Here is a 12,570-nt window from a genome sequence, read left to right as displayed (position 1 = left end):
CAAAAAATAGCTAAACCAGCTGCTAGATGACTGCGACGGAGTCGAGTTAACTACTAATGGTCTTAAATGCTCTACTTTTCATTACATGTGTCTAGAGTCAGCCATTTTATCATACATGAGATACTTACTTTCTAACTGCACTCTCAGAAAACAGCAACAACTCTTTTTAAGAAATATTTCTTAAAAAAACCCAACAACTTGTTTAATAAATCCTGCAATTTGGAAAACATTTATGTGTAGATATAAATGGGTCTATGCAGAACAATTTTGCTGGTTATCTATCACTTGTTACCGGGCTCAAGATCAGAGCATCTCGACACATACGAAGTCAAGGAAGGGAGCCAGGAGACCTGCGTGGTTAAACAGGGAACTGCTGGGTATGCTCAAGTGGAAGAGGAGAGTTTATAGATCATGGAAGGAGGGGCTGGCCACTTGGGGAGAAGATAAGGCTGTTGTCAGAGGGTGTAGGGAGGCAACTAGGAAAGCCAAGGCCTCCTTAGAATTAAACCTGGCGAGAGGGGTCTGCCTGGACACCTTCCTGTGTAACCTCAGCTGGGTGTTCCTGCTCCGGTGGGGGATTGCACTGGATGAGCTTTCCAGGTCCCTTCCAACCCCTGACATTCTGGGATTCTGTGTTCACCGAACACAACAGACCAGGGGTGTCAAACTCATGTTCACTGGGGGCTGCATCAGCCTCGCAGTTGCTGAATGGAATTTTAGGACTGTATAAATGTAACTACTCTTACATTTATTAACACCCCTGCAATAGACTGTACTGTCAAAGAAACTTTTCTGCTGATAACTCTCTGCACTACTTTCTGTGAATATGTAGCTTCTACCCACACTCACAGTGACTTGTGCTGCGACACAGGACACCATAGTGTCCTATGCAGATTGCTATCTCTGTTCAGGCTTGATAACCAGGTCAGCTTGTGTATGTCTATAGGAGCTGCTGCGATATTGTTGCACAGCATGAGACCTTTAGAGGAAAGGGAACATTTGAAAACCATGGACAGTCAATTCTAATGGAAGACAAGATATGTTAATATGGCTATACACCCTATTCTTATTCATTTAACAGAAAACTAGGCACCAAAGTGGATCTGGACAAGCAACTAATTTCTCAGGGGTCATAAAAGAGAACAAGTGATTATTGAACAAAACTGTGAGCATCCTACAAGCCTAAGCAATAAAGTAAGATCACAGAATAGGATACTAACAGGAAGAGCTAAAATATTAAGGCTTCTCCCTTTTATTTTATCGTCATAGGAAAAAATAACTCATTAGATCTTGGAGAAAAACATCAAAATAACAATAGCTTCAGTGACTGGAGAAATCACTGTCACTAAAACAGACTCACTTAGGTCAGAAGTGTTATTATAATCAACAGCTGAGGTGATTTACTGAACCTGCTTCACAAATAATCAGTTCCTACTTGGGGAAAAAAAAGGCAAGGATGGCAAAAGTTGCTTGGTTATGGTTGGGGCAGAGGGAAGATAAAAAGGAGTAAGAGAAGATTGGTAGCATAAAATAATGGCCTTAGTTGTTAGACAGAAAGGAGTAATTTCAGGCAGGAAGAAGAGAGAAGCTGGCTAGTTTAAAGAAACAAAATGTTGGAAAACATTCAGAAAGGGAGCAAGCTAGAAGCAATATTAGCACAAAAAGCTTGCGAAAAGATATTAAAATAGCGGCAACGAGAAAGAACAGCAGGCTGGTATGAAAGAATAAAAGCCAAGATCTGACCTATGAGGACAGGGAAGACAAAGGGGTAGAAGTTAACAGGCTCGAATGCAAGACATACTGAAAATGGGAGCCACGTGCCAGAGAAAGGAGTAGAAAAAAAGAGTAGCTGTCATTAGTATTAGAGGAACTGACAAATCAAAACCAGCAGATTTTCCTCGATGGAGCATCAGCAGCTTCTTTATATATCGTGTAATATAGTTTACAGCTTAATCAAATGGAACTATCAGCTTATTGGGAGGATATATATTTAGAGTTGATCAAAATCCACAGTTCATTTTTAAATGCTATAACATTTTGATTTTGTGCAAATCAAACTGAAAAGCTTACTAATACATTATGTTGATGATTAGATTCTGCAATGTACTATAAGTTTCTTTCCAAAATGTATAAAGTAATGTGCAATATGTGTCTAAAAATATTGACGAGACTTACTGGCTGCTGTAGAACTGGCAGATGCACTGGCTTGCATGTTAGCAGTAGCATCTTCACTAGAATTATTTAAAGCTTTTGAGATGCCATTTCTTCCATATGCATTTCTTTGGATTGCAACCTGAAAATTAAAAAACAAAAAAAAAGAGTTTATGTTAATTTTGAAAATATACTCCATGAATATTCCAAATATAATAATATAATTCCCTTTATTTCCTGTCTCCAATGTGCGAATCTTTATGCCCCTGGTCAACTTCAGGTTTGGGATCCAAGCCTGTTAACTGAAATAATTGCATTCATGTACTTGAAGTCAAGCAGGACACTTTTTGCTGTCTCCCTTCTGATTCTGCTTGGTTTTGCACATGGGTGAATCTGACTCTGTGGTTGTTCCAGTTCTGGTAATTTAATACATTTGCATATGTTTTGTTGAGGTTGTGAATTATTCTGGCAGCAATATATAATTTACTTTATTCAGTGGTTTTCAATATTCGTTCCAGTAGAATTTTGCACAGCTCCCATACCATAAGTTCCATGTGGATACAGAATCTATACCATAGCAGCAGCCTCCTAGTTTCTTCAGATTTTTTTCTGGTCTGACTAAATTTCAGTTAATTCTATCCATTATCTATTTATAGTGGTTACACATTACAGAGTATACTGTGGGCATACCCAGCTCTTCCAAGTTAAAGGCTCATTTGCGGTTTGATGCATACATAACTTTGAAATATGTAAACCTTCTCTAAATTACATTTCTCGGGGCAATCTTTTTCTACGTACAATTTTCTCTGTAACTAAAAAGAAATTCTGCCCAACAAACAGTGACTGACACAGAGAAAGGTTTTCAGAAAATATTTCTGTATTTTATATCTATTTCAAAAACATTTCTATTGCAGTTGTCAATCAATTTCAACATACAAGATAATGAAATCCACGTTGTCATGAAATCTAAATAAATGAGCACTGAAGATAGAAATCCGCTCTAAATCTAAGTTTTGGAATGGATATTGAATGACATACAATCTAAAAATCACAAACTGTTACTGTTAAAACATGCAGATATTCAATGGTAAGATAATATTATTTCCAATAGAAACTTCTAGGACAGGTACAGTCTGAATCCTGTAAGAATATTTGTAGAAAGCAAACATTTTTGAGAGAGAGAGACCTTCAAGACCACCTACAAATAGTTGTTGGGGAAGATCTCCTAGTCTTCTGTTTCAACAACAACAACAAAATCCCAACTACCTTCAGCAGCTTTTCCAGGAATTAGTACCGTTTTGCTTAGGGCTTGAATTTTAAGGCTTCCTTCCTTTTTAAGGCATTTATGTGCTTACCACAGATTCTTCCAGAATACTCCTCCTAAACAGTGTCACAAAGAAAGCAGTGAAATGAAACCTGCATTAAATCAGTTCAATTATAAGTTACATCTCTGGATATGATTATATGCATGCTGGCTGATTCTGCAATAGTTAAGTACTTCTACAGCTAAAAGAGCTACTACAGAACAGAGTCACTGCATAAGGTAATGATTGGACTGGACTAGAGTCTATATATAACCTTAGAAATACAGTATTTTCTTTAAGTATCATCCTGCTCCCAACTCTAAAGAGATTTTCAGTTCCTATTCCCTCAAACATACAAGCTTTTAAACCCCAAGGGACATCAGAGCCTAATTTAATGGCGAGAAATACTTCATTAAATTCAATTGAAAAATGCCAGTCTAACTTCATCCTCAGCCATCTTACACAGGAAGAGTTCCAAAACTGCATCTAACATGTACCATGATGGAAAGATAGAAACGCAAGCAGGTTATCAGAAATGTCTCATCTTTGCATTATTGATCACTGGGAAGTCCAGTCCAGCTGGTCTTGCTACACAGATAAATACCAGGAATGCAGTATTGCCCCCACTGTGTCAGCCGTGGGATACCAAACAGGATACCATCAGGACAAATTCGTACAGCATAGTTTAACAACTAAAGCAGGTTACATAATCTGCTTGACATGCTTTTCCCAAAAACACTTTGAAATGTCTGATGCAGTTCTATCTTTCCTTGAATAGAAATAATGCCATGGACAGTCAGCTCAGATACTTTGTAGGGGAAAGGGACCTGGGGGTCCTGGATGCAGGATGACCATGAGCCAGCACTGGGCCCTTGTGGCCAGGAAGGCCAATGGTACCTGGGGTGGGTTAGAAGGGGGTGGTCAGTAGGTCAGAGAGGTTCTCCTGCCCCTCTGCTCTGCCCTGGGGAGACCACACCTGGAATATTGTGTCCAGTTGTGGCCCCTCAGTTCCAGAAGGACAGGGAACTGCTGCAGAGAGTCCAGCGCAGCCACCAAGATGCTGAAGGGAGTGGAGCATCTCCCGTGTGAGGAAAGGCTGAGGGAGCTGGGGCTCTGGAGCTGGAGAAGAGGAGACTGAGGGGTGACCTCATTCATGTTTACAGATATATAAAGGGGGAGTGTCAGGAGGATGGAGCCAGGCTCTTCTCAGTGACAACCAATGGTAGGACAAGGGGCAATGGGTTCAAACTGGAACACAAGAGGTTCCACTTAAATGTGAGAAGAAACTTCTTCCCGGTGAGGGTGGCAGAGCCTGGCCCAGGCTACCCAGGGAGGCTGTGGAGTCTCCTTCTCTGCAGACATTCAAACCCGCCTGGACACCTTCCTGTGGAACCTCAGCTGGGTGTTCCTGCTCCATGGGCGGATTGCACTGGATGAGCTTTCCAGATCCCTTCCAAACCCTGACATTCTGGGATTCTGTGATCTAAATTGGTTTATGTGACCTGCTGATACTTTTAAGAGCTGAAATAAAGCATCTACCCTTGTATCACTGAAAATGTTGAGTAATTGTACTGTTATCAGGAAAAAAGGTATCTTTAGCATCCTTGGGAACAAGAAGAAAAAGTGCCACAAAATCTGCAGTTCTGTCAAACAAGTGGTCTTACATTCTTGGTTAGGCTCCAAAGGGGAAAAAAATCAGGAAAAAGATATCAGAATAAATTCTGATACAGTTGTGTACTAATAAACTGATGCATGACATTATTAAAGCTTATGTTTATCTATCCTACGCTGTGAGGCTTTGACAACACAAAGGAATACCACTGGAAATCCTTCAGTTAATTCTTACTCCAATATGTTGTTCTTCTAAACGGATTAACAGATTTTTTCCTATTATATTGCAGTAGTTCCTGATTTAAAATAGCACTTAAGAATATGCATTATTTGAAACATATGTTAAGTCTATCAGTGAACAATTAAGATGAAATCTAAGTGCTGTACTGCATCAAAGCCAGTGTAACTAATCAGTCTCCTGCCATACGAATATTTCCTTCTCTTCTTAATAAAGAACATAGTGACCACCTGAGGTAACAGAATCCAGACACTTTTGATTTATGTTCTTAACCTAAATATTCCAAACTCGTACCTTTTATAAGTCCTAGCACCATTACACAAAGTAAGCAAACTAAAATAAACAGTCAATTTGATCTAAAGGTTTATGTTAAGCTTCATCGTATAAACCTGCTAACTAAATTAGTTCTTCATATGTTCAACTACTGCTGTTTAAAGTTACGTGAAAAGTTAGTCTTGGGCCTACACTTGATGAAGTTGAACTTAGGTTGTAAAACACTTGCATTTTTGTACTTGTGGAACATGCAGCTTACCTGTTTGATAATAACAGATTTAAGAATACTTGAAATTGATCTATACCTTAAACTTTTAGAGAAAGTGCCACCAAATAGAATCTTGAAATGCTACAATATACGTATTTAGACCAAAAGTCTAAATACGTAAAGTCTAAAACACATAAATGAAGGTTTACAAAATTAGGAAGACAGCAAGTCACGCTTGTTGCATTAAATTTATCACAGAACAGAAACATTACAAATAACCATAACAACAAAGCAGATTAACTTATTTCCTTTCACATGAGGAGGCATCATTGACCTTAAACTGTGCCAAAGCCGCGTGCAGAAGTGCTAACAGGATTTCCATATTCCTTGCATCGTGCATTTCTGGGTACATTTGCACATATTTAAGCACAAATAAATAAATTTTTTAAATCAGTCTTCCAAATGTAATTTTTTTTAACACAGATGTGGCATTTCAGAAAGCTGCATCAGGTTCTGGCACTGTATTACAAACACCTCTAATAGGAGTAGCTATAGATTACAAACTTACAGAAGGTTCTTATCCAGTGTAAGTAGCAAGGTCTACAGCCATTCTCCAAGCACCAAGATGCTTGGGTTTATGTAAAAAAATGATGACATTTGAACTTTTGTAGGATTAGTGATTACTTCTGTATATTGCTGTTTCACTGTCAAGTTCAACAAACATGCTTCTGTTTGTACTTAAACACTTTTTTGTCAAAAATGTTACATTCACGCACATGTTTTGCAACAAGTTCTATCAGACTATTTAGACACAGAGTTTATCAAGGCTGCTCAACAATCTGAATTTTAAATCTTCCACTCTGCACAACTTGTTTTTATCAGCTTGACAGTATTTGGACTTGGACAAATAACAGGAATTAACAGTTCCCTTCATTTACAAATCTGAAGCAGTTAAAATTAATTCAGAAAAATGTAGTATGTGACACAACATTTACAATATTCTTCAGTCCTATTAGTTAGTAACTATTTTAACCTAAATTGTGAAATTTAGTCTGTGTAATACTACTTAGTGATAGCTTAATTTGCAAAAAAGGTCATTAAAATAATTTTTATGTTTATTAATAATAACTTAATATGCAAAATTGATCAAAACACTTGATTTCAGAGTATCTGATATCTCCTTGTGCACTCCCTGTCTCTTCGCTGGCAGGGCCAGTGTGAGAGGCTGAAAAGTCCCTGACTGCTCAGCAATAACATCAGAACGTTATTAACATTATTCTCATTCTAAATCTATAACATGGCACCATCCCAGCGTGTACTTTCTTACATGTAGCACAAAAAAGCTCATGTCTACATTTCTACCCTTTGACTCCTCAACAACGTATTGGGCAGCCTGAAAAACATTTAAATACTTAATTCATAATGAACCTATTTCACATGTGATATAAACAATATTTTAAGCTAAGACAATTCATACTATGAACAGTGAATATATTTCAGGTAAGGAGCAATGGTCTAAAATTGAGACTTTTGGTGACTACAAAATACCTTTAGAGATAGAAAGGAAAAAAAGTACTTTATCAAGTTGGGTTTCCCCCCACCCCCAACAAACACACAGAGTTAGGTGTAGTCCCACTCCTGGGTCCTAGGAAAAATCTTGAAGAGCTGGCCTTTCTTCTCTAATCCATAAAATAGTTAAAAATATGTAAGATACCTTTGCTTGCCACATCTCACTTCTCTGAGAACTTCCTCTGTACCAACTTACTCAGTAGCAATGTCTTAAAAATATTAGTAAGGTTTAGCTAGAAATAGAGCCTGGGTTGATGATTTTATTGATTAAAAGCTCTAATCAGGAATCTAATTTTAGGATATCAAGATCTACATCTAAAGGTATATGTGCACAAAACTTAATATGAACCCATTACCCCTTGTCCTGTCACTGGTTGTCACCGAGAAGAGCCTGGCTCCATCCTCCTGACACTCACCCTTTATACATTTGTAAACATGAATGAGGTCACCCCTCAGTCTCCTCTTCTCCAGCTCCAGAGCCCCAGCTCCCTCAGCCTTTCCTCACACGGGAGATGCTCCACTCCCTTCAGCATCTTTGTTGCCCTGCGCTGGACTCTCTCCAGCAGTTCCCTGTCCTTCTGGAGCTGAGGGGCCACAACTGGACACAATATTCCAGGTGTGGTCTCCCCAGGGCAGAGTAGAGGGGCAGGAGAACCTCTCTGACCTACTGACCACCCCCTTCTAACCCACCCCAGGTACCATTGGCCTTCCTGGCCACAAGGGCCCAGTGCTGGCTCATGGTCACCCTGCTGTCCCCAGGACCCCCAGGTCCCTTTCCCCTACGCTGCTCTCTGATAGGTCATTCCCCAACTTATACTGGAACCTGGGGTTGTTCCTGCCCAGATTCAAGACTCTACACTTGCCCTTGTTATATTGCATTAAATTTCTCCCTGCCCAACTCTCCAGCCTGTCCAGGTCTCTGGATGGCAGCACAGCTTCCAGTGTCCGCCACTCCTCCCAGCTTGGTGTCATCAGCAAACTTGCTGCCAGTCACTCTGTTCCCTCATCCAAATCATTGGTGAATATATTGAACAGTACTGGTTCCAGTACTGACCCCTGAGGCACTGCACTGGATCCAGGCCTCAACTGGACCCTGCCCCGTTGACCACAACTCTCTGGCTTCTTCCCTTCAGGCAGTCCGCAGTCCACCTCACTACCCGATCGTTCATACCTCACTTCCTCAGTTTAGCAGCAAGGATGCTGTGGGAGACTGTGTCAAATGCTTTACTGAAATCAAGACAGACCACATCCACTGCTTTGCCATCATCCATCCACCTTGTTATGTCCTCATAAAAGGTGATGAGGCTGGTTAAGCAAATTATATGCTGGTCCATATTGTAATAAACATATTTTTTCAGCATGCTTATCTAGTTCAGTGATACATGCGTTTATGTTCTCCAAATCTGAAAGTGGACTGACATTCAAGGGAACATGTTCATACAGATATTTACATCTAGTATTGAAGGAATCATCTTTTTTGTAACTCATCCATCAAATAATAAGGCTCATCAAGAGAGATATGACTCAGTGCTAAGATTAAATCAGGTGACCTGGGAACTTCATTTTGCATAAATAATAGTAATATCAGTATCAATGCGTTTTACATATACCTTCTAAGAATCTCCAATTTTGGCAACATTGTTAACATAGAGTGCGATTCCCTCCTCTCCTATGTCCTGCCTTCAGAGATGATTACGTCATCTCAAAAAAAACAAGACCAGAAATAGGCCAGGGAGGCTCATTATAGCATACACAGAGTAATTAAAAAGACTATAACTTTTTAGTTAGAGAAGGAGATAACCCAAGAAAAAAGAGTTACTATGTTTCTAAAGAGGCAAATAAAATCGTGTGCAATTTAGGTTCTCAGAAAGGACAGTAATGCCTTCCATCTGTTGAGAACTGCCTTGGAAGCACAGGAGGAAATTCTATTCCTTGATCCAGCAAGAGAATTTAAACTAGCAGCTTAAATATTTGAGCAAATTGTTGAAACCAACAGTAGACATTTGAAGTTGATCATCAAACTGGTCTCTTTCCTGAAATAACTTAGTAAGTGTTAACACAGAGTAATGAATGTGTTTTCAAACCCTCTAGTATAGCTGAAAGACAAGGACATGTTCTATCTATATAGCAAGACAAAAATATTTCTTTAAAAAAAGTCAAATGAAATGCAAACTATTAATGCACATACGTTCATTTTAGGGTAAAAAGGGAAAAGGTTAGTAAAACCAATTAGAAAATTAAAGTATATTAATATTTCGGTTTGACATAACCCCAAGTTAAAATGTTTCCATTTTTATGTGAGATTGCTCCTCTTAAAAATATACCTTTTTAAGAAAAAAATAAATTACAATGAAATGTTCCACCCATCAAAATACTTTTAAACATTTTCTGTTTCTTTGTTCCTGTGAGAGAAGTTCTGGTTCAATGCAAAAGAGCAATTTTCCTCATAGCTCTGTAGTGAAAGGCTTTGAGTGAATCAGCACTTGCAAATAACGTAGGCAGGTCAAAAGGAATGTTCTGTTTCCTCCAAAAAGAATGTAATATTAAAAATCACTGGTAACAGCTCTATATTAAATTCTTTAACAAAATACAAAGGCATGTTCAAAGATTTCCCTGGTAGTCTTATCAGTACAAGAAAAGAAAGCAAGCTCATTAAAAAGCAAAACTAGCTATTCCCCTTTTCATACTCATCAGATCTTTTCGCCTCGGGGTTCAAGGCTTTTTGTTATGTTAGCAATGCTGTGGACTGAACAAATATTTTAAATAAAGCTTGATTCAGACTCATCACTCAAGCATACTTCCAACAACAGAAAATTGCTGTACAGCAGGCAAAAAATTTCCTCCATAGTTTAGCTTTGAGAAAAAGGGAAGTTAAAACAGAGAGGCTGCTCTCTTAAAGGTTTGTCATTTCTATGAAACTCTTGCTACCCAGTGCCTGAGGGTCTTGGAAATACAATCTATGCTCAAACTCAATTCTCAATATTTACATTCACATGGCTTTGCTCAGGACCTGACTCTTGCATGTTCACCATACGCATGGGTAGTTAAAATAATAAGCGGTCAGACTCACCAAATCTTGTTTCAAAAGTAAAAGGAGGCTTTTGCATCTTCTGCTGCAAGTTCATTGTCATTTCTTCCAGTAAAGAGAAGAATACTACACATTCTTCGATGTCGAGAAACATGCTAAAAATGTGAAAGATATGTAAGGACACTTAATCATAAAGACAGAACTTCCATTTTCTACTCAATACAAAATATTAATACTATTATTTATGTACTTCTAAAACACATACTGAAGAAAAAGTGAATGTCCAATCACCTGGCAAATCAGCACTGTTATTACTGCTTTTTTTTTTGTTAGAAGAAACATGAAGGTTGCAGATTAACAGAAGTCTTACTGAGATCAGTCAGAATCTTCCAAGTTCAGTATAATCAAAAATTCAAGCTCTATGCAGCTACATCCGAGCAGAAACCAAGTGTGAGAAATATTGGTTTGAAAAAAATCACCTTTTTAGTAAATTCTGAAATTAAGGACCCCAAAGAAAAACTATATAAAAAACATTCCTAAAAATGGCTTAATATCCCAGGTTTTGTGCAAAAACTGTATAGAATAAAAGTCAACAAAGCAGTAATTCAGATTTCAGAACCCGCTTTTAAATGATGAGCAGGTTCTGTTCCCAAACAAGTTATGGATCAAGCATCCAAGTAAATGAATCAGAGTAAGAGATGGTACGGTTCGTAAAACCTACTATAACTCAGTTTGGCAAGAAAGAATTGTACAAACTATTATAAAAGTCTTCTTTGTGTCCAATATTTTGTTGTTTTGACATAATTCACTGCTGCACATCAAGATGCATTGTTGGAGCCGTAAGGAGATAAAAAAATTTGGATGGTGAAATGTAAGCTCTTTTTTCTTACTACTGCAATGTATTATACACTGCTAGCATGAAAAACGGATCAAGTCAAACCAAATAACAACAGAATGCTGGTAGAATCCTCTGCCACTGAATGGAATACCACTTAAGTCAGTGAGGTTTTTGGGGTGTAACAGAGATCAAAGTTTGCCATAAAATCTGCCTACAATGTCAACTTTTTCCTCTAAGGCTATTATAACTAATGTATCACAGATTTCATTTCACTGAGTCGAGAGAAATATGCTCTGTACCAAAATTACTGTTTTAGCAACCTAAAAATGCAGTAACTGAACACTGAATACTGGGTAAATGCTACTGCTGAGCAGCATCCTCAACCAGGCCATGGAATTCTTCAGAAAAGATCTCATGTCCTATTTTAGAGATGTAAAACAAGAAGAAATATGGCAACGCAATTCTTCCAGCCCTCAGGGCCAACCATTAAGTTTGCTGAACGCATACTAGGAAACACCCCAGGAGGCCAAAGCCTGAGGGACATTTCGCACAGGCAGGGAACACCTGTGAGGGAAACCAGCTGCGAGGGGCACATTTCTGCCCTGCAGGTAACAGATCTGCTTTCTCTTCAGGTTTTAGTGACACAAAACGTGGAAAAGCCGGCCTACAAATAAACACAAAACGCGGTGTTGGAGACGAGGCGCGAGGAGCCGCTCTCCGCCTTGGGCTGCTCCGGGAGCTTCTCCTCTGTGGGGGGCACCCCGAGACGCAGCCAGCCAGCTGGCCTGGGGCTGGCCGAGGGGAGGACACCTCCGTCAGTCAGTCCGTCCGTCCGTCAGCCGGCCATCGGTCTGTCAGACAGTCAGTCCGTCAGTCCATCCGTTCGTCGTTCAGTCAGTCAGTCCATCCGTCCGTGCATCCGTCAGCCAGTCATTCAGCCAGTCAGTCTGCCTGTCTGTCAGTCTGTCTGTCGCCAGTCAGTCAGTCAGCCTGCCAGTCAGTCAGTCGGTCGATCAGTCGGTCGGTCTGCCCGTTCCTCAGTCAGTCAGTCAGTCAGTTGGTCGATCAGTCGGTCTGTCTGTCCGTCAGTCCGTCAGTCAGTCAGTCAGTCCGTCAGTCAGTCCGTCAGTCAGTCCGTCAGTCAGTCAGTCAGTCAGTCAGTCAGTCAGTCCGTCAGTCAGTCCGTCAGTCAGTCCGTCAGTCCGTCAGTCAGTCCGTCAGTCAGTCAGTCAGTCAGTCAGTCAGTCAGTCAGTCGCGCGGGGCTGTCACGCGCAGCCCAACGGCCGCCAGCGGCACGCGCTCCCTCCCGTCTGCAGGCCCGCGCGTGCCGTCACCAAGGGCCCCTAGCA

At 39.9% G+C, this 12,570-nt stretch overlaps 1 long non-coding RNA gene across 8 annotated transcripts in view; it reads right to left on the bottom strand.

Annotated features, from left to right (window-relative positions):
• LOC136106939 (uncharacterized) overlaps positions 1–12,365 on the bottom strand; it is a 78,868-nt gene extending 66,503 nt beyond the window's left edge. For 6 of the 8 annotated variants that reach the window (XR_011741130.1, XR_011741129.1, XR_011741132.1 and 3 more), the window contains exons 1-3: positions 10,674–12,365; positions 10,425–10,537; positions 2,176–2,293 (exon numbers count right to left, since the gene is read on the bottom strand). This is a non-coding gene — a long non-coding RNA (uncharacterized lncRNA). The remainder of the gene's footprint in view (positions 1–2,175; positions 2,294–10,424; positions 10,538–10,673) is intronic. The other 2 variants (XR_011741131.1, XR_010652206.2) reach the window with 2 other exon arrangements.
• Positions 12,366–12,570: the final 205 nt, after the last annotated feature.

Source organism: Patagioenas fasciata, chromosome 12 (genome assembly GCF_037038585.1).
Source record: "Patagioenas fasciata isolate bPatFas1 chromosome 12, bPatFas1.hap1, whole genome shotgun sequence".
Lineage (NCBI taxonomy): Eukaryota > Metazoa > Chordata > Aves > Columbiformes > Columbidae > Patagioenas > Patagioenas fasciata.
This window is presented reverse-complemented; position numbering and strand designations above follow the sequence as displayed.